Source organism: Plecotus auritus (assembly GCF_963455305.1).
Source record: "Plecotus auritus genome assembly, chromosome: X".
In the NCBI taxonomy this organism is placed as follows: domain Eukaryota; kingdom Metazoa; phylum Chordata; class Mammalia; order Chiroptera; family Vespertilionidae; genus Plecotus; species Plecotus auritus.
Window position 1 is genome coordinate 52,495,791 of NC_137784.1, and position 20,246 is coordinate 52,516,036.

The 20,246-nt window shown below is 41.2% G+C and overlaps 1 pseudogene across 1 annotated transcript; it reads right to left on the reverse strand.

The window, feature by feature from the left end:
* Positions 1–1,251: 1,251 nt before the first annotated feature.
* Positions 1,252–11,299, reverse strand: LOC308240122 (ribosome production factor 1-like; annotated as a pseudogene). Its single transcript has 3 exons — positions 11,189–11,299; positions 1,845–2,464; positions 1,252–1,643 (listed from the first exon to the last, which is right to left on the reverse strand). The product of its transcript is annotated as a ribosome production factor 1-like (transcript).
* Positions 11,300–20,246: the final 8,947 nt, after the last annotated feature.

Sequence of the window (20,246 nt, forward strand, 5' to 3'; positions counted from 1 at the left end):
ACCTGCCTGAGTCTAGGATGAGAAGCGATCCATTTGGGAGCTGAAGGATGACACCTTAGAAGCCAAGGATACTGGAAGGTGGCAAGAAGTCAAGCCAGGGCCCAAGACTGCTTTGAGCTGCATTGAGGTTTAGAGGCAGCCAAGGGACAAGATGCTTGGATGTGAGATGAACCCAGTATAAATAGTTCCATATGTGTCTTCCCTGGAGATCTGTAGGCCCGGAAGGTATCTATGGTCACTCAGAACAACTAAGCACACATATGAGTGTCCCCATCCCATCCTCACACTTTCACACACACACACACACACACACACACACACACACACAACTGTTTATTTGATGTGTTCTTTTCCCCCCTTCCAGCACCTAGCATGGTGTTATGTATATAGCAAGTACCCAGAACATGGATCCTCTCTCATGTCACTCTCTTGTATCAAATGTGCATATCATTTCCTGGAGAGGACTGGCCTAGGAGGTAGAGAATCTGGCTAGAGCTTCATCTCAGCCATGACTTCTGGGTGACTTTGAGAGAGCAATACTAGCTGCTGGCCTTCAATTCTTTCCTCTTTTAAGGTAGGTAGATAGTCACACAATATCAAAGATGGAAAGGCCTGTAGAAGTCATCTGTTCCTCCCTCCAAACTACTGGTGAGGAAACTGAAGCTCAAGCAGGGAGGGGATGTGCTCAAGGCCACACAGGGGGTCAGGACACAACTGGATCTATACATGGTCTATGTAATAGACTGTAATCTCCCCTTATTCTGTGGCAAAATCTAAACATAACCTGTCTCTGGTAGCATCTAATAGCAACCACAGACAGGGCATCTAGACACATGCCACACATACACACACACACACACACACACACACACACACACACATCCACACACGTGGTAATAACACTGTCTAACCTACCCACAGGGCTTCTATGGGAGGCAAAGCAAATCATGGGCAGTAAAGTCCCTGATAAACAGGGAAGCCTTATAGAGGTTAGTCTCCCAGTAATGGTCCAACAAGGGACACTATGCTTTTCCTGAGTCCTTGTCCTCACATACTTAAAAAAAAAACCTCTCACCAAAATGAGTTTTATTTGTATTTCCTACAGAAACAGTGATTGGTAATTCATGGCACTTGGTAATTTGTCTAAACACGAAAGGTGTATGAAATAAATAAATACCATTTTGAAGAGTCTTCTGTCACAAATTTAAGATAGGCCTGCTCAGCCAAATCTAATACTATTCCTTCAGTACTTTATAAATGGAATTTTCTTCTACTTTTATCCATTTCTGGGGGCTTATGGACCCATTCATATTTTCCATATTTAGAATCAAATGTTCCTTTCTGAAGAGACCTTAATTTTAAGGTAAAACATGGCCTGAGTCCTTGAATTTCCACTTTCTTTTCACTCTTCAATATGTATCTGTGAAATCTGAGGAAGATATAATCCCATTGATTGTGGAATGTGGCAACCTGCCTTCTGATAAATTGAGAATCATGGGGAAAGAGAGATGCAAACACCCATCCAACAGAATGATCCAGCCGTATTGTAAAATTATTCAGAATTATTTTAGGTATGTGTTCTGTGGTGTCCTTGCCTCTTCTCTTAGTTCCTTGTTTTTTTTTTTTAATATATATATATTTTACTGATTTTTTTACAGATAGGAAGGGAGAGGGATAGAAAGTTAGAAACATCGATCAGCTGCCTCCTGCACACCCCCTACTGGGTATGTGCCCACAATCAAGGTACATGCCCTTGACCAGAATCGAACCTAGGACAGTTTAGTCCGCAGGCCGATGCCCTATCTACTGAGCCAATCTGGTTAGGGCTCTTAATTTCTTTATACAGATGAAAACTGCTCATTTGATCCATTTGGCAAGTGACTAAGAATTGATCCACTTGGTGTTTTACGATCTTCATTAATATTGATCAGACCTGTGAAATCTCCTGAGATGAACTGTGGAATATTTTTTTTTCAGAGCCAGTCTTCTGTAACAAACATGTGAGTTTGGTTAACTGTGGAGAACTGTTCACAGAGTTGTACTATTCTCCCATGAGGTCTAGCTGATGTTGTAATGACAACCTTGGAAGAAGTTTGTTGCAGTTAGAAGCAAGTTCATCTGTAGCTTCATCATAAGCCACCTCTTCATCATTAGGGTCTACTGTGGTTTCATCATACACTCACTGGTTGTTGATTGTCTTGGGTATAGGCTTTGGTGGAGCCTTATTACTAAGAGCCTCACTCTCTTTTCAAAGTTTTTTTTTTTCTTAACTGCCAACTTTTCTTTCTGCTGTGGCTGATTTCACCACATGAACATTACGTGTCACCACTGTTTATTCTTAATCTCCAAAATGCTAAAGCCTGGAGGAAAGGCAGAGGCTTTCAGGAGTTGGACCCTGCTTTCTGTCGCCCCATCCTCAAATGACTGCAGCCTCCTGAGGTTCTTTGGTAACACCTTTGCATTTCTTTTTTTTTATTTTTATTTTTATTTATTTATTTTTTTATTAAGGTATTATATGTGTACATATCTTACCATTGCCCCCCCCACCCCACTCCCATACATGCCTCACCCCCCAATGTTTTGCATCCGTTGGTTACTCTTATATACATGCATATAAGTCTTTCAGTTGATCTCTTATTTCCCCCACCTCTCCCTAACCTTACTGCTGTAATTTGACAGTCTGTTTGATGCTTTACTGCCTCTGTATATATCTTTTTGTTCATCAGTTTATACTGTTTTTCATTATCCCCAAATGAGTGAGATCATGTGGTATTTTTCTTTCATTGACTGGCTTATTTCACTTAGCATAATGTTCTATAATTCCATCCAGGTACCTACAAATGGTAGTAATTCCTTCTTTTTTATGGCAGCATAGTATTCCATTGTGTAGATGTACCATAGTTTTCTGATCCAGTCATCTGCTGACGGGCACTTAGGCTGTTTCCAAATCTTAGCTATGGTAAATTGTGCTGCTATGAACATAGGGGTGCATATATCCTTTCTGATTGGTGTTTCTAGTTTCTTAGGATAAATTCCCAGGAGTGGGATTACTGGGTCAAATGGGAGTTCCATTTTCAGTTTTTTGAGGAAACTCCATACTGTTCTCCACAGTGGCTGAACCAGTCTGCATTCCCACCAGCAGTGCATGAGGGTTCCTTTTTCTCCACATCCTCGCCAACACTTGTCGTTTGTTGATTTGTTGATGATAGCCATTCTGACAGGTGTGAGATGGTATCGCATTGTCGTTTTGATTTGCATTTCTCGGATAATTAGTGACTTTGAGCATGTTTTCATGTGTCTCTTGGCCTTCCTTCTGTCTTCTTTCGAAAAGATTCTATTTAGGTCTGTTGCCCATTTTTTTATTGGATCATTTATCTTCCTTTTATTAAGTTGTATAAGCTGCCTGTAGATGTTGGAGATTAAACCTTTATCAGTGATAACATTTGCAAATATGTTCTCCCATACAGTGGGGTTTCTTGTTGTTTTGTTGATGGTTTCTTTTGCTGTGAAAAAGCTTTTTATTTTGATGTAGTCCCATTTGTTTATTTTCTCTTTGGCTTCCATTGCCCTAGGGGCAGTATCACTGAAAAAGTTCTTTTGGCATATGTCTGAGATTTTGCTGCCTGTGGATTCCTCTAGTATTTTTATGGTTTCCCGTCTTATATTTAAGTCCTGTACCCATTTTGAGTTTATTTTTGTGTATGGTGTAAGTTGGTGATCTAGTTTCATTTTTTTGCATGTATCTGTCCAATTTTCCCAACACCATTTATTAAAGAGACTGTCTTGACTCCATTGTATGCTCATGCCTCCTTTGTCAAATATTAAATGCGCATATTGGTTTGGGTCGATATCTGGATTCTCTATTCTGTTCCATTGATCTATATGTCTGTTCTTGTGCCAGTACCAGGCTGTTTTGAGGACAGTGGCTTTGTAATACAGCTTGAAATCTGGTATTGAGATCCCTCCTACTTTATTCTTCTTTCTCAGGATTGCTGTGGCTATTCGGGGTCTTTTTTTATTCCAGATGAATTTTTGGGGAGTTCTTTCTAGGTCTGTGAAATAAAACGTTGGTATTTTAATGGGGAGTGCATTGAATCTATAGATTGCTTTGGGTAGTATGGACATTTTAATGATGTTGATTCTACCAATCCATGAACATGGTATGTTCTTCCATCTGTTTATATCTTCCTCTATCTCTTTTTTCAGTGTCCTGTAGTTTTCTGCATATAGGTCTTTTACCTCCTTGGTTAGGTTTATTCCTAAGTATCTTAATTTTTTTGGTGCGATGGAAAATGGGATTGCTTTTTTAGTCTCTCTTTCTGTAAGTTCACTATTGGTGTATAGAAATGCCATAGATTTCTTGGTGTTAATTTTGTATCCTGCTACATTGCCGAATTTATTTATTAAGTCTGTTAGTTTTTTGATGGATTCTTTCGGGTTTTTTATGTACAATATCATGTCATCTGCAAATAAGGACAGCTTTACTTCTTCTTTTCCAATTTGGATGCCTTTTATTTCTTCTTCTTGTCTAATTGCAGTGGCTAATACATCCAGTACTATGTCAAACAGGAGTGGTGAGAGTGGGCATCCCTGTCTTGTTCCTGTTCTTAGGGGAAATGGTTTTAGTTTTTTCCCATTGAGTATGATGTTAGCTGTGGGTTTATCATACATAGCTTTTATTATGTTGATCCTTCTATTCCCACCTTGTTGAGAGTTTTTATCAAGAAAGGGTGTTGGATTTTGTCAAATGCTTTTTCTGCATCAATTGATATGACTATGTGATTTTTATCTTTCAATTTGTTTATTTGAAAACAAAAATGTAGTTGCTCTACATTTATTGATTTTCGGATATTGAACCATCCTTGCATTCCTGGGATAAACCCTACTTGGTCATGGTGTATGATCTTTCTGATGTACTGCTGGATCCTATTTGCTAGAATTTTGTTGAGGATTTTGGCATCTACATTCATGAGGGATATTGGCCTGGAATTCTCCTTCATTGTGTTGTCTTTATCTGGTTTTGGTATTAGGGTGATGCTGGCTTCATAGAAGGAGGTTGGAAGTGTTCCTTCCTCTTGAATTTTTTGAAATAGTCTGAGGAGGATAGGTTTTAGTTCTTCCTTGAATGTTTGGTAGAACTCTCCTGTGAAGCCGTCTGGCCCCGGGCTTTTGTTTGCCGGAAGCTCTTTGATGACTGCTTCAATATCTTCCATAGTTACTGGCATGTTGAGCTGTTTAGATTCTTCCTGATTGAGTTTTGGAAGGTTATATTTTTCTAGGAATATGTCCATTTCCTCCAGGTTGTCCAGTTTGTTGGAATAGAGTTGTTCGTAGTATTTTTTAACAATCCTTTGTATTTTGGCGGGATCTGTTGTTATTTCACCTCTTTCATTTCTGATTTTGTTTATTTGGGTCCTCTCTCTTTGCTTCTTGGTGAGCCTGGCTAGAGGTTCATCAATCTTGTTTATCCTTTCAAAGAACCAGCTCTTGGTTTTGTTGATCTTTTGTATTGTTTCTTTGGTCTCTATGTCGTTTATCTGTGCTCTGATCTTTATTATTTCCTTCCTTCTGCTTACACTGGGCTTTTCTTGTTGCTCTTTTTCTAACTCTTTGAGTTGTTGGGTTAGGTAATTTATTACCCCTGTTTCTTGTTTTTTGCAGTAGGCTTGTAGAGCTATGAACTTCCCTCTCAAGACTGCTTTCGCTGTGTCCCATAGATTTTGGATTGTAGTGTTTTCATTGTCATTTGTTGTCATGATGTTTTTTATTTCTTCTTTGATTTCTCTGGTAACCCAGTCATGGTTTAATAGTATACTGTTTAGTCTCCATGTGTTTGATTTCTTTGGGTTGTTTTTATTGTAGTTGATTTCCAGTTTTATGCCACTGTGGTCTGAGAAGATGCTTGATATGATTTCTATCTTCTTGAATTTGAAGAGACTTTGCCTATGTCCCAACATATGGTCTATCTTTGAAAATGACCCATGTGCACTTGAGAAGAATGTATATTCTGTGGCTTTGGGGTGAAATGTTCTGAAGATGTCAATTAATTCCATCTGGTGTAGTGAGTCATTTAGGATTGATGTTTCTTTGCTGATGTTTTGTTTAGAGGATTTGTCCAATGGTGATAGTGGGGTATTAACGTCTCCTACTATGATTGTATTGCTGTCAATGTCTCCCTTGATATCCTCCAGGAGTTTTTTTATGTATTTGGGTGCTCCTGTATTGGGTGCATATATGTTTACCAGAGTTATTTCTTCTTGTTGGATTGCTCCCTTTAGTATTATGAAATGGCCTTCCTTATCTCTTGTTATGTCCTTCAGTTTGAGATCTAATTTGTCAGAAATAAGTATTGCTACCCCAGCTTTTTTTTCAGTTCCATTTGCCTGGAAAACCTTTTTCCATCCCTTCACCCTCAGTCTGTGTGCGTCTTTTTTTCTGAGGTGGGTTTCTTGTAGACAGCAGATATGTGGGTCGTGTTTTCTTATCCAATCCATTACCCTATGTCTTTTGATTGGGGCATTTAATCCATTTACATTTAAAGTTATTATTGATAGGTACTTATTTGTCGCCATTCCTATTCTTTACCCCCGTGTTACTTCTACACTTCCTGTTTTTTTCTTTCTTTTTTTTTTTTTTTTACAGCAGACCCTTTAGCATTTCTTGCATTGCTGGTTTGGTGGTAATAAATTCCCTTAGTCCTTTTTTGTCTGTGAAGCTCCTGATTTCACCTTCAATTTTGATTGACAGCCTTGCTGGGTACAGTATTCTTGGATTCAGACCCTTCCTTTGCATGACTTTGTATATTTCATTCCATTCCCTTCTGGCCTGATGAGTTTCTGTTGAGAAATCAGTTGCTAGTCTGATGGGGGTCCCTTTGTATGTAACTTTCTGTCTCTCTCTGGCCGCTTTTAAGATTCTTACTTTGTCGTTGGTGTTTGCCAATTTAATTATAATGTGCCTTGGCGTCGGTCTTTTGGGGTTCATTTTGCTTGGGACTCTGTGAGCTTCTTGGATTTGTGTGGGTTTTTTCTTCCCTATATCAGGGAAATTTTCTGTTATTATTTCTTCAAAGAGGTTTTCTATTCCTTGCTCAGCTTCCTTTCCTTCTGGAACCCCTATTATGCGGATGTTGTTTTGTTTCGTGTTGTCCCAAAGTTCCCTTAGGCTCTCCTCCTGCCTTTTAATTTTTTTTTTCTAGAAGTTGCTCTACTTGGGTATTTTTTCCCATCTTGTCTTCTAGCTCACTGATGCGGTCCTCTGCTTCTTGTAGTCTACTCTTGATGCTTTCTATTGAGTTCTTTTTTTTTTTTTTTTTTTTTTTTTTTTAATATATTTTATTGATATTTTTACAGAGAGGAAGGGAGAGGGATAGAAAGCTAGAAACATCGATGAGAGAGAAACATCGATCAGCTGCCTCCTGCATACCCCCCACTGGGGATGTGCCCGCAGCCAAGGTACATGCCCTTGACCGGAATCGAACCCGGGACCCTTCAGTCCGCAGGCCGACGCTCTATCCACTGAGCCAAACCGGTTTCGGCTCTATTGAGTTCTTTACAGCAGCGATGTCATTTTTCATTTTTCATTTTGGTTCTTCTTCATTTCCTCTTGGTTCTTGCTCATATTGTCGAATTTGTCTTCCATTCTTTTCAGCCACCTTATGACCATTTCTCTGAATTCTTTTTCTGGAAGGTTGCTTGCCTCCATTTCGTTTACTTCCTTTTCTAGTGATGCCTGCTTTTCTTTCATATGCGGGCTGCCTCTTTGTCTCCCCATGGTCTCTCTTCTCTGGGTGTCTGGTTATGTAGTTCTCTCTCTCCTGGGTTGATTTAAAGGCACAAAATACAGCACTACCAGGTACAACTCACAAGGCACTGAACAGGAATGTATTCACGATATTAATAACCTCCAATAAAGGTGACCACCAGAGAAAGGCAAATTAGGTGATAGGAGAGAAAGAAGAAGAGGAAAAAAGGAAGAAAGAAAGAAAAAAAGAAAAAAGGAGTGTGAAAATGAAATTGGGAAAAGGGAAAGTAAAGAAAAAAAAAGTAAGAGAAACAAGAAAGTGACTAAGAGAGAAAGGGGAACAGACTATATATATTGGAGATAAAACTCCAATAGAACAATCACTAATCCCAGCAAATGCCAGCAACAAGTGCCTGGGGATTAGTACAAACTACAACACCAACTAATATGGAGTGAGGCAAGGGAAAGCTGAAGCACAAAACAAACAAAAAAATAAACAAAAGAAGAATAAGCAAAACAATCTCACAAAAAAGCATAAAAATTTGATATAATCTACATTCAAGCAAACAACAACAAAAGGACAGAGAGAAGGACAAGTTTATGGATAGCTCAGACAGCGAAGGGAAATGTATATGTGGACTTGGAGCAGGGGATTGGAGATTAGATATGTAAGTAGGGTGAAATTTTAGCAAGGGGTAAACAGAAAAAATAGGGAAAATCTAAAGCAGTAAAAGGGTAAGATAAACAGGACACTGAAAGGGGGGAGGTTAGGAAGAGAGTGATGGCCTAAAGGTAGAGTTGAGATAGAGTAAAACGATGCTAAAGGAAAGATAAAAATAGAATGTAGAACCCTAATCCCAAAATAAAATGAAGAGAAAATAAAATGACACTTTAAAAAAAAAAAAAAGAAAAGAAAAGATAAAATAGCAGTAGTAATAATACGGATTGAAAATAAAAATGTAATAATTAAAAAGGTAAAATCAAGTGATGAAAAAAGAAAAAAATGTTTCTTGATTAAAAGATGCAAAAAATGAAAATAAAAAAAAATAAAAAATAAAAAATAAAAGGTAAAAATAAAATGTGAAGTAGTGAAGGTCATTCACTTCCTCTGTTTTTCTGTTTGGCACGCCTGTTTCTCAGTCCAGACAGTATTGCAGTTCCCTGCGATCCACTGCTCTTCAGTGTTGTAAGCCAGTCCTGATTTTAAGCAGGCGGTGTGTCTTAATTTCTCGTATTCCTTTATTTTTGATTACACAAGAGTCAATTTTTGATTCAGCCCCTGGGTGGCAGTGTTTCTGGATTGACTTCTGGGTCTATCTATGGCCTCTCTAGGCAGTGTTAGAGCCTTCTTTCCCTGTGGCACTCACTACCGGTTTGTGGGAGTGGGCTGCCTCAGAGCTGACTCTCTGATGGTCACTCCCTGCTCCGATCCCCAGGTTCCAGAAAAACAACTTTCCCCTGCAGTCTCCCAGGGTGTCCCCAACTGGGTGATCCTATGTATTGGGCTTAGTAATCAGAAGCAAGAATTTCAAGAGGAAAAAGCCCAGTTGTGCGAACTCCGGGACTGCGCATAAGCCCAGGCACCCAGGGAACGCAGGGGCTGCGCGTAAGTCTGGACTGCCTGAAATTCTTAGGGTGTCCCTGCACTTCAGATCAAAATGGGTTGCTTTTTAGAGTGCCCTTCTCTTAGCAGCTCTGAGGACCCCTTTTCCACATTCACAGATCACGCCAGCCCCTACAGCCACGGATTTTTCTAGGCACAGACTTCCCTGGTCCTCCAGCTCCCGCAAAACGCGCGTTCCTCTCTCCCGCTGGGACCAGAGACCTCACCTTATCCCAGGCGAAATCTGACCTTTCCGTGGTGGAGTGTAGAGCTCCTCTGAACCCGTGTGTTTGCGCCAATTGGGGAGCATTGTTCTGGGGCTCGCAGTCGTTCCTTGGGTGCTGCAGTTGTGGATTCTCAGGCTTCAGATAAGCTCCACTTTCCGGATCAAGATGGCGCAGACTCCGCGTCCAAGCCCGCAGCTCCGGGAGGGGACCCAGCCGCAGTAGGTGCTGCCAGGTCAGGGGAACCCCATTTCGCAGTCCCCCACCTCCTTCTGGAATTCAGCTGTCTCCCAACCAGCCAACAAACACTCCTTGTGCGACCCTCAGCTGTTCTTTCTTTCTGCTCCGGGACAAGGCTCTGAACACGTCTGTCTATTCCGCCGCCATTATTCTAAAAACAACACCTTTGCATTTCTTTCTGCTGCTGCCAGCGTTCTCTTTGGTGTTTGCTCTTTGGAGTCTGTATGGAAAACTGGTCTCACACACTTAGTCACACATCTGAGTGGATATGTATATGAGAGCTCTCCTGTATTCGCCCAAGGACACATTCTCAAGTATCCTATCCTGTTCATGAGCTCCCACAGTGCATGGGACTTTCAGGTGGCTGCCTGGGCACCTGTTCACATGGGTGTGTGCTTTTACACCCCCTCCACAGGCTCATCTTCATGAACATACATATGCTCATATAAATACATGTCCTCAAGTGTGGTTGTTCACACCCTGGGCCCTCACTGTCCCAGACCTGCTTGTAGATTCCCAGTCCTTGTCTGGAGTCAGCATGGTAGGATATAAGGTGAGAGTGTGACAATGACTGGTGATTCAGCAGTTCTGCTCCCAGTTCGCAGGATGTCTCTACTTTTCCAGATCTTTGCCCTTGTCATCCCAATCAAGATCAATTTGCCACATGTAGTGCATATATGCTGTAGGAGGTGCAGGAGGGAGTGTAGAGAATTTAGAAGAGCATATGAATGCATAGAAACCCTTAAATACTTCTGAATGCCATTCCCACATTCCATGTAGACATCCTCTTTACCAAGTGGATGGCCAGCCACTGTTGCATACCTCCAACGATGTGGAGCTCACCACATATTCAGATAGCTTGTTTCATCTTAGGATACTACCACAGGTACCTTGTTTGGGTGTGTATATCTGAGACTTGTACAAAGGGCCACCTCTCAATTACTGGGTCCAAAGAAAGGAGTTTTGACATAGACTCTCAAGTCATGGCAAAACCACTTAGCAAGAGTAGCATAAGGCCATATACCCCAAAGAAGGAGGTTTCACCCCCAGAACCCCTCTCTGCAGTTCCACAGCCCAGTCAAATAATGTGTCAGTTGAGTGTTGGGTACTGGCTCCCGACATGGGTAAAAAATCCGCACTGGGGATTGTTCCTGTGTGGCTAATTATAAATCATCTAGATGCTGACATATGCTATGTATCTGTGAAGCACAGGTCCATGGGCTGAGGGGAAAGAATAAGCCATTGGCATAGATGGACTTAAAGAGAGCTGTGAGTTCATTTCTGGGCGATCTAGGAAGCTTTCTCAGTAGTTTCCCAGTTCAGAACAGAAGGAAGCTTGGTATGGCAGAAAGAGCATTGAACAAGAAGTCAGACTGACCTGGATGTAATGCCCACCTTTGCCACATCTAGGCTGAGTAGTCTTGAGCAAGCCACCTCTCTTCAGTGGATAAAACTCAGAGGATTTGCCACTACTACAAGCCTGGCACATGATAGATGGGCAATCGGAATGGAATCTGGAAGGATGATCCATAAAGGAAAGAAGGGAAAGTTCTTCAAAGAAGAGTAAAGTTAGAGATAGGAGAGGGAGGAGGCACAGATCCAGGAGACTTGCCCTGGATGTAAGCATTGAGTGTGAATGGTCATGGGAGAGGGGGCCAAAATGAGACACTTGCAAATTTGTGTGTGGGAGCTGGACCGTGGTGTTCATGCAGTGAAAAGACCAGGACCTCCAGAGTAAGAAGACATGACGTCAATCCCTTTACATCTGAGCCACAATATGCTAGCTGTGTGCCTTTGAGAAAATTACTTCATCCTCCAAGCTTTAGTTTCTTCTCTGCAAAATGGAGCTAATAATAGCACCCACCTCATAGATTGTTATGAGGCTTAAGTGAGTTCAGATGTATAAACAGCTTAGAAAAGTACCTGGCCTGCAAGCATTAACCATTGTTATTATTTATATACTGAACAATATGGATTCAGGCCCTACTACCGTGTTGCCCCGAAAATAAGACAGTGTCTTATATTAATTTTTGCCCCCAAAGACATGCTAGGTCTTATTTTCAGGGGATGTCTTATTTTTCCATGAAGAAGAATACGGTACACATTTATTGTTAAATGAAAATAAAGGAAATTTATTACCTGTATACGGTACAGTAGTACGGTAGTTGTCAACACAAACCAGACAAACTGTGAATCCTACAGTATCAAGAATTTACTCATTTATTCAATGACAATCATGTCATCATCTTCTGGAACATCATCATAACAATCCAATTCCTGAATTTCCTGGTGAATTTCTTGTGACTCTATTTCTTTCAGAATCAGTGGACCAAATCTCTCATGTTTAGCAATAGCACTGTCTTTAAATGAGTACTTCTTGTCAAGGTAGCCTGCTCGCAGTGCATTTGCAATGCAACTGTCAGTGATTTTCTCCCATGAATTCTTCACCCAAGTCACAACTTCTTGCAGTTTAGGTTTCACAAAGTTTCCACGCTGATTTCTCTCCATTCTATTTTCAATGTAGTCATTAATTTCCATGTGCAAATTGTCTTTGAATGGCTTGTTTATTGCAATATCAAGAGTCTGGAGATAGGCCGTCATTCCTGTGGGAATCATTATCTGATCTATTTTTCTTTCGTGAAGAAATGTCTTCATGTCTTTAGCGCAGTGAGTGCTGGCTGCATCCCAGACTAGCAGACCTCTTTGGCTCCCTCGCATAACAAGCGGCAGCATTAAATCGACCCATTTCCTTATAACTGCTTGTGTGGCCCAGGCTTTTTCAGTTTCAGTAATAAAAACGCCCAAAACACGTTCAATCTTTTCCTTCTTGCCCTTAGAAATGATTAAAGGTGGAATTTTAGTGCCATCCAGACGAATTGCCAAAATACAGGACACACGTGCACTTTCGTAAGCAGTGGAGGGAATGTACACTAAGGAGGCACCCCACTGTTCAATTGTTGTTTGAGATGATTGGCCCATAAACACTGCAGTTTCATCCATAGCAATCATGTTGGAAAGATTGTATTTAGAGAAGTCAGCATCATCAATAAAGGACTTGAATGCAAGTGCTCGCTTAATAACTTGAGTATCTTCCAACCTAAACAATGTTGTAGATCTTCTTAAAGACAGTTCACTTCTCTGAAGGAAATTATCCAGCCAGTGTTGTGATGCTTTGAAGTCTTCGGGGGCTATGTCAAACTGTGGTGCCATTGCAAGGGCAAATTCTTGAATCTGAGCCCTATTCACAACCAAAGCCTTTGCTCTCCTGTCAACAACCCATTCACAGATCAGGTCTTCCAGCTTGGAAAATAATGCTTGCCGACCTGATCCACACTTGCGCTTTTTAGCATTTCCCTTGTCCACTTGTTCAATGAGGTTACCATACTCTGCTCGCAATTTTCAGACCAATCGGATACTCAACATCTTCTCTTTGCAGAAAGCAGTAAGATTTTGGCCCCAAGAGTCTTCCACGATTCCTTTCTTGTACTCCACGGAGTAGCTTTTTCTTTTTGCGCTCATTTCTAGGGGTAAAAAAAAAGGAATTGGGGTATCAATTTGGGGGGAGGGGGATCACTCAAAATGACACAGGGGGGATGAAAGGGGGGAATCAAAATGGCACAGGAGAATCAGAGGGGGGATTACCATTTTAGTAACCCCTTTTGATCCTCCTGTGTCATTTTGATTGCCCCCTCTGATCCTCCTGTGTCATTTTAAGTGATCCTCCTCCCCCCACCCCTGTGCCACTGAACACCTTCACCAGACATCCCCCCTACCCCTTTATCAGACATTTACCCCCTGGGGCCTGCCTGGGGACTGTCACTGGGCTTGCTGGGGCCTGGATCTGGGCTGGAGCAGGGTCTGCCACTGACTGAGAACCTTCAGTCATCATGAAGGCGGACGCGAGCATCAGGTAGTGTCACCAGAGACAGACCAGCACTCACCACCTTCGCCGGGTCCCGTCCACTCTAATCCTCCTGTTCTTCTACACGCATCTGCGAAAGTCTCCTCCTCTCTCCCGCCCCGCGCTCACCGCTCACTCCGACCTCTGCTCCGCCTCCACACAGCAGTGACGTCAGGACTCTGCGTAACGTCACTGGTTGCTAGACGCCAGTCGGGGCGGCCCTAGCGACCATTTTACCGTAAATTAATTTTCATTCTGAGACAGAGCCTGGGGGCCTTATTTTCGGGGGATGCCTTATATTTCACCCAGAAGGAAACCTGTAAGTAGGTCTTATTTTCGGAGGATGTCTTATTTTCGGGGAAACACGGTATGTGGCAGGCTCTGGGCAGATCTATAATGGTTAGTAAAATTGTTGTAGGTCCCTACCCATGGAGCTTTCTGTCTAGTAGATTAAACATGAGAGTTTTTCCCCATTCACAACCCCAAGTACCCTGTAGGTGGGTATGACTGATTTATTCTAGAAAATGTCAGGTATGAAACTTTCTGATTAGTTAACAATTGTAGTCTCTCTAGCACCAGTGTGTGGCAATCCCACCTGGTTGGCAAGGTAAAGGGATGGCGATACTGGGGTCCAGGGTACTTCCTGCATCAGCACAGCCTGGGTATGGGTATGGGGAATTCACTCCTAATGCTTGCCCCCCTTCCCCAGTTGTCCATCTCAGCAAAATGGGTGTAGTTTGCTCAAGAGTCATCTGAGATTGGACAATGTTTGTTTGAGCAGTGGGAGAGATGGGGATGGGCCCTGGGTAGGTAAGATGGGAAGTAGGAAGCAAAACTTTGACTCTGACATGTATTGGACACAAATTCTTTTTTTAAAAAATATAGTTCACTATATATCTTTTTTATTGTTTGGGTTTTTCTTCCATGACTATGTATCTATAATTTATGTTTTATATTTGTTGATTATAAATAACTAATTGTATAGAGAAACAAAATAGAAAGACATAAATAATAAAAATGCTAAGATACTTTCTATTTATATAATTTCTTATGCTTATAAAATATTTATCTAATTCATTTAACTTTTTACAGTTTTTACTTTAAAATGTCCTTACAACAAATGTCTACACAAAAACTTGCACATGAATGTTCAGAGCATCATTATTCATTATAGTAGAAAAGTAGGAAAAACCCAGATGAGTGGATAAACAAAAGAGGTATATACAAACAATGGAATATTATTCAGCTATAAAGAGGAATGAAGTAATGATACATGCTACAACATGGGTGAACCCTGGAAACATTATGCCAAATGAAAAAAGCCAGTTACAAAATACCACATATTGCATGATTCCACTTATATTAAATTTCTAAAATAGTCAAATTTCTGGAGACAGAAAGTAGAGGTTGCCTGAGAATTGGGTAGGTTGGGAGGAAATTAGGGGTTACTGCTAACGGGCATTGCCTTTCTTTTTGAGATAATGCAAAATGTGTTAAAATTGTGATGGTGGTTACACATTCTATGAATATACTAAAAATCATTGAATTTTACACTTTCAGTGAGCCATTTGTCTGATATTTGAATTAAATCTCAATAAAGCTATTTTTAAAAATATGCCTACATTGTTTTCCCCAGAACCCACCAGCTAAATTTCCAGGCACTTCAGTTTTTTTTTCTTTATTGATTAAGGTATTACGTATGTGTCCTTATCCCCCCATTCCCTCCCCACTCCCTCGCTCATGCTCTCACCCCTCACCCCCCGGTATCTATGTCCATTGGTTATGCTTATATGCATGCATACAAGTCTTTTGGTTGATCTCTACCCATTACCCCCACCCTCCCCTGCCGTCCCTCTGAGGTTTGACCCTCTGATTGATGCTTCTCTGTCTCTGGATCTGTTTTTGTTCATCAGTTTATGTTGTTCATTATATTCCACAAATGAGTGAGATCATGTGATATTGTTCTTTCTCCAACTGACTTATTTTGCTTAGCATAATGTTCTCCAGGTCCACCCATGCTGTTGCAAATGGTAGGAGTTCCTTCCTTTTTACAGCAGCATAGTATTCCATTGTGTAGATGTACCACAGTTTTTTAATCCACTCATCTAAGGCTGTTTCCAAATCTTAGCTATTGTAAATTGTGTTGCTATGAACATAGGGGTGCATATATCCTTTCTGATTGGTGTTTCTAGTTTCTTGGGATATATTCTTAGAAGTGGGATTACTGGGTCAAATGGGAGTTCCATTTTTAGATTTTTGAGGAAACTCCATACTGTTCTCCACAGTGGCTGCACCAGTCTGCATTCCCACCAGTGGTACATGAGGGTTCCTTTTTCTCTGCATCCTCGCCAGCACTTGTCATTTGTTGATTTGTTGATGATAGCCATTCTGACAGGTCTGAGAGGCACCGCATTGTCATTTTGATTTGCATTTCTCGGATGATTAGTGACTTTAAGCATGTTTTCATATGTCTCTTGGCCTTTTGTATGTCCTCTTTCGAAAAGTATCTACTTAGGTCCGTTGCCCATTTTTTGATTGGGCTTTTTATCTTTGTTTTGTTAAGTTGTATGAGTTTCCTGTAAATGTTGGAGATTAAACCTTAATCGGTGATAACATTGACAAATATGTTCTCCCATGCAGTAGGCTTTCTTGTTGTTTTGTTGAGGGTTTCATTTGCTGTGCAGAAGCCTTTTATTTTGATGTAGTCCCATTTGTTTATTTTCTATTTAGTTTCCATTGCCCTAGGAGCTGTATCGGTGAAGATATTGCTTTGGCATATGTCTGAGATTTTGCTACCTTTGGATTCCTCTAAGATGTTTATTGTTTCCTGTCTTACGTTTAAGTCCTTTATCCATTTTGAGTTTATTTTTGTGTATGGTGTAAGTTGGTGGTCTGGTTTCATTTGTTTTCACATATCTGTCCAATTTCCCAGCACCATTTATTGAAAAGACTGTCTTGACTCCATTGTATGCTCTTGCCTCCTTTGTCAAATATTAATTGAGCATAGTGGTTTGGGTTGATTTCTGGGTTCTCTATTCTATTACATTGTTCTATATGTTGGACACAAATTCTTACTTTGAGTTCAGCTTCTTTGGTGCCAAAAGAAATATCAGGGGGGTTTCTGGGGATGGGTGGGTTGGAAGACCATACCTGACAATATGGCTTGTGGGAAAGGCTGCAGATCGGTATTGCTAGGTTTGTTTCCCCCCGCCCTTCCCAAATCACTAGAGAAAGTTAGAACTAATATTAGCTAACATTCATAGAGCACATACTATGTGGCAGGCACCATTCCAAGCCCTTGGCATATATTAACTTATTTCACCATCACAATAACTCAGCAAAGCAAGTGCTATTATTTTTATCATCCTCATTTTAGTGAAACACAGAAAAGTTCAGTAATTTATCCAAAGTCATAGAGCTCTTAAGTGATAAACTTGGAATTTTAAATCCAGGTAATCTAGGTCTGAAGTCCATGTTCTATCCACTGTGTTTATGTAATCTGTGCCTCAGTTTCTCTACCTATAAAATGAGGGCGTTAGATTGGTTTCTCTTTCAGAGTCCTTCTGGCTCTGGCACTCTCATTATATTTTTTTACTTTTTAAAATTGGATTTATTGGGGTGACAAAGGTTAATAAAATTATATAGGTTTTAGGTGTACAATTCAATAATATATCATCTGCATATTGTAGTGTATGTTCACCACCTCAAGTCAAGTCTCCTTTCATCATCATTTATATTCCCTTTACCTTCTTATACCTCCTCCCATCCCCCTTTCTCTTTGGAAATTACCATACTGTTCTCTGTGTCTATGAGTTTTTTTTTTAATTTTTGCTTATTCCCTTCACCTTTTTCACCCAGCCCCACAATGCCCCTGCCCTCTGACAGCTGTCAGTCTGTTCTCTGTATCTATGAGTTTGTTTCTATTTTGTTTCTTAGTTTATTTTGTTCATTAGATTCCAAATACAAGTGAGATCATGTGATACTTGTATTTCTCTGACTGGCTTATTTTGCTTAGCATAATGCTCTCCAGGTCTATCCATGCTGTTCCAAAGGGTAAGATTTCCTCTTTTTTTTTTTTTTTTTACAGCTGCATAGTATTCCATTGTGTAAATGTACCACAGCTGTTTTATCCATGCATCTACTGATGGGCACTTGGGCTTCTTCCAAATCTTGGCTTTTGTAAATAACTCTGCAATGATCATAGAATGCATATATTCTTTTAAATAAGTGTTTCAAGTTTCTTTGGATATATTCCCAGAAGTGGAATCATTAGAACATAAGGCAGTTCCATTTTTAATTTTTTTAGGTAACTCCACATTCTTTCACACAGTGGCTGTACCCATCTGCATTCCCACTAACAATTCATAAGGTTTCCCTTTTCTCCACATCCTTGCCAATACTTGATGTTTATTGATGGTAGACGTTCTGACATGTGTGATGTGATATCTCATTGTAGTTTTAATTTTAATTTCTCTGATGATTAGTGACTTTGAGCATCTCTTCATATGTCTATTGGCCATCTGTATGTCCTCTTTGGAGAAGTGTCTATTTTAAAATTGGATTGTTTGTTTTTTTGGTGTTGACTTTCATATAAGTTCTTTATATGTTTGGGATATTAACTCCTTATCAGATATATCTTTGGTGAATATGTTCTCCCATACACTGGGTTGTCTTTTCATTTTGTTAATGGTTTCCTTTGCTGTCTGGCACTCTCATTATATTTCATATATACGTCTCTAAACTTCCAGGCCAAGTGAAAAAAAAAAAAACTGCTCCCCAAATGTCAGTGATTTCCACTCAAGTTCCCTGGGGAGGAGAGGGAAGCCTAGGTCATGGAAATGAGCCTGCACTGGAGGCCAGTCCTCCCAGTGGCCCCTAGGTCCTGAGAACAGCTGGAGGTTTGGGAAATTCTGGGAGCCAGGTCCAGGACTTGGTCTGCATTTCCAAGTCACCAGTAACAATAGTAAGGAGCAGCAGTTCACTCTATCTGGGTTGGGATGTGGGGTCAGAGGTTTCACAGTGGGGTAGAGGAGTGGAGTTCTTTAACCCCACCGCTGAGCTTCTGTGGCTGTAGGCTGTCACCAGGGATCTTAGAGTCCAATTTCACCTGTAGTTCAAAGGCTGAGACTGCCAAGGGGCAGAGGAAAGGAAGTCCTGCACTTGGGGAACAGGGCTTGAGACCCTAGAAATGGGCATTGGCTGATTTTCTCTGGCCTTCCCTTTACCCTGGGCTGGATCACCCTGGGAACTTGAGAGAAGAATGTGATATTATATCATGCAGTAGCTGCTGGAAATAGGACACTAATGTGCTAGCCCCAGCTTAGGCTTCTTCTTTCTCTTAGCCTCAGTTTCCTCATCAACAACATGGGCAGAAGATTTCCTACTTTATAATTGATTGCAATAATGATATATCTGGGAAGGACCTGCCACTTGTAGGTGCTCAGCAAATCCAGGTTCAATTTGAGGAAAGTTGATTGGCTGCCCTACCTGATCCTAGGCCCATGGCTTGTACCCTCAGTGTCCTTGTCTATAACATAAGAGAAATTATGCTTTCCTGGGAAGAGCCTAAAATTGGGAACATCCTGTGCAAGTAAAAGACAGTAGGAAACACTGATATTAGGACCCCGAGGCTAAGAAAGTGGGTGGTTTAGGTAATTCACAACTCCTCCTATCCTCACACCAGGTTTAACTAGTTCAGAATCTGGAAAAGAAACTCCATTCCACCCTGGAACCACTGCATCTCTCCCCTCCAGTCCCTTCCTGCATTCACCCTGTATAAGGCCCCTCTCCTGGAAGGACTCCCAAGCTTTGGGCAGGAAGGAGAGTCCCTGTTGACCAGTGGGAATGTCAAATCTTTGGGATATGACATTCCTGAGATTATCCAGAGAACCCCTGGGGGTTATAGCTGCTAGCTCATTCTTCCTGGCCCAGCTCTTGCTTGCTGTGGAAGCCGGGAGGACAGCAGGCTGGGAAAAGCGGGGCGGGATGGAGGGACGGGGGAGGGGAAATGTTAGAAACTAGACCTGGAGAAGCCCTGTGGGTCAGGTGAAAAAATGAGGAGTGGGGAAGATGGAAAGGAGGCCCTGCCAGGACTGGCAGGAGGGAATTAAGGTGAAAAGAGTCCAAGGCAGCAGGGATTTCTGTCACAGGGTTATAAAATGATATGCAGATCAGCATTCTTGAGGCTATATGTCAGGCACTCTTTTGGGGGTGAGTGAGTGGGTATTAGACCACAGTAGTCCTGGTGGGTAGGCAAGGGGAGTCAGGCCTTCTGAGAGGCCCCTCACTCCAAACTAGTAGGGATAACTCATACCCTCAGAGAGGAAATAAAGGGGAGATAGACCCTCTGGGGATTTCTCAAAAAGGTGATCTCAGACACTGAGTTCTAGAAGACATTTCTTCCATTGCCATTTCCTGGCTGGGATTGTTCCTCATCCTCTTGTGATGGAAGGGTAAGAATTGTCAGAGACGCACCTATCGATATAGGCAACAAGTCTGAAGCCCTGCAAAGAATTGGTCAAAGTCACATGGTCAG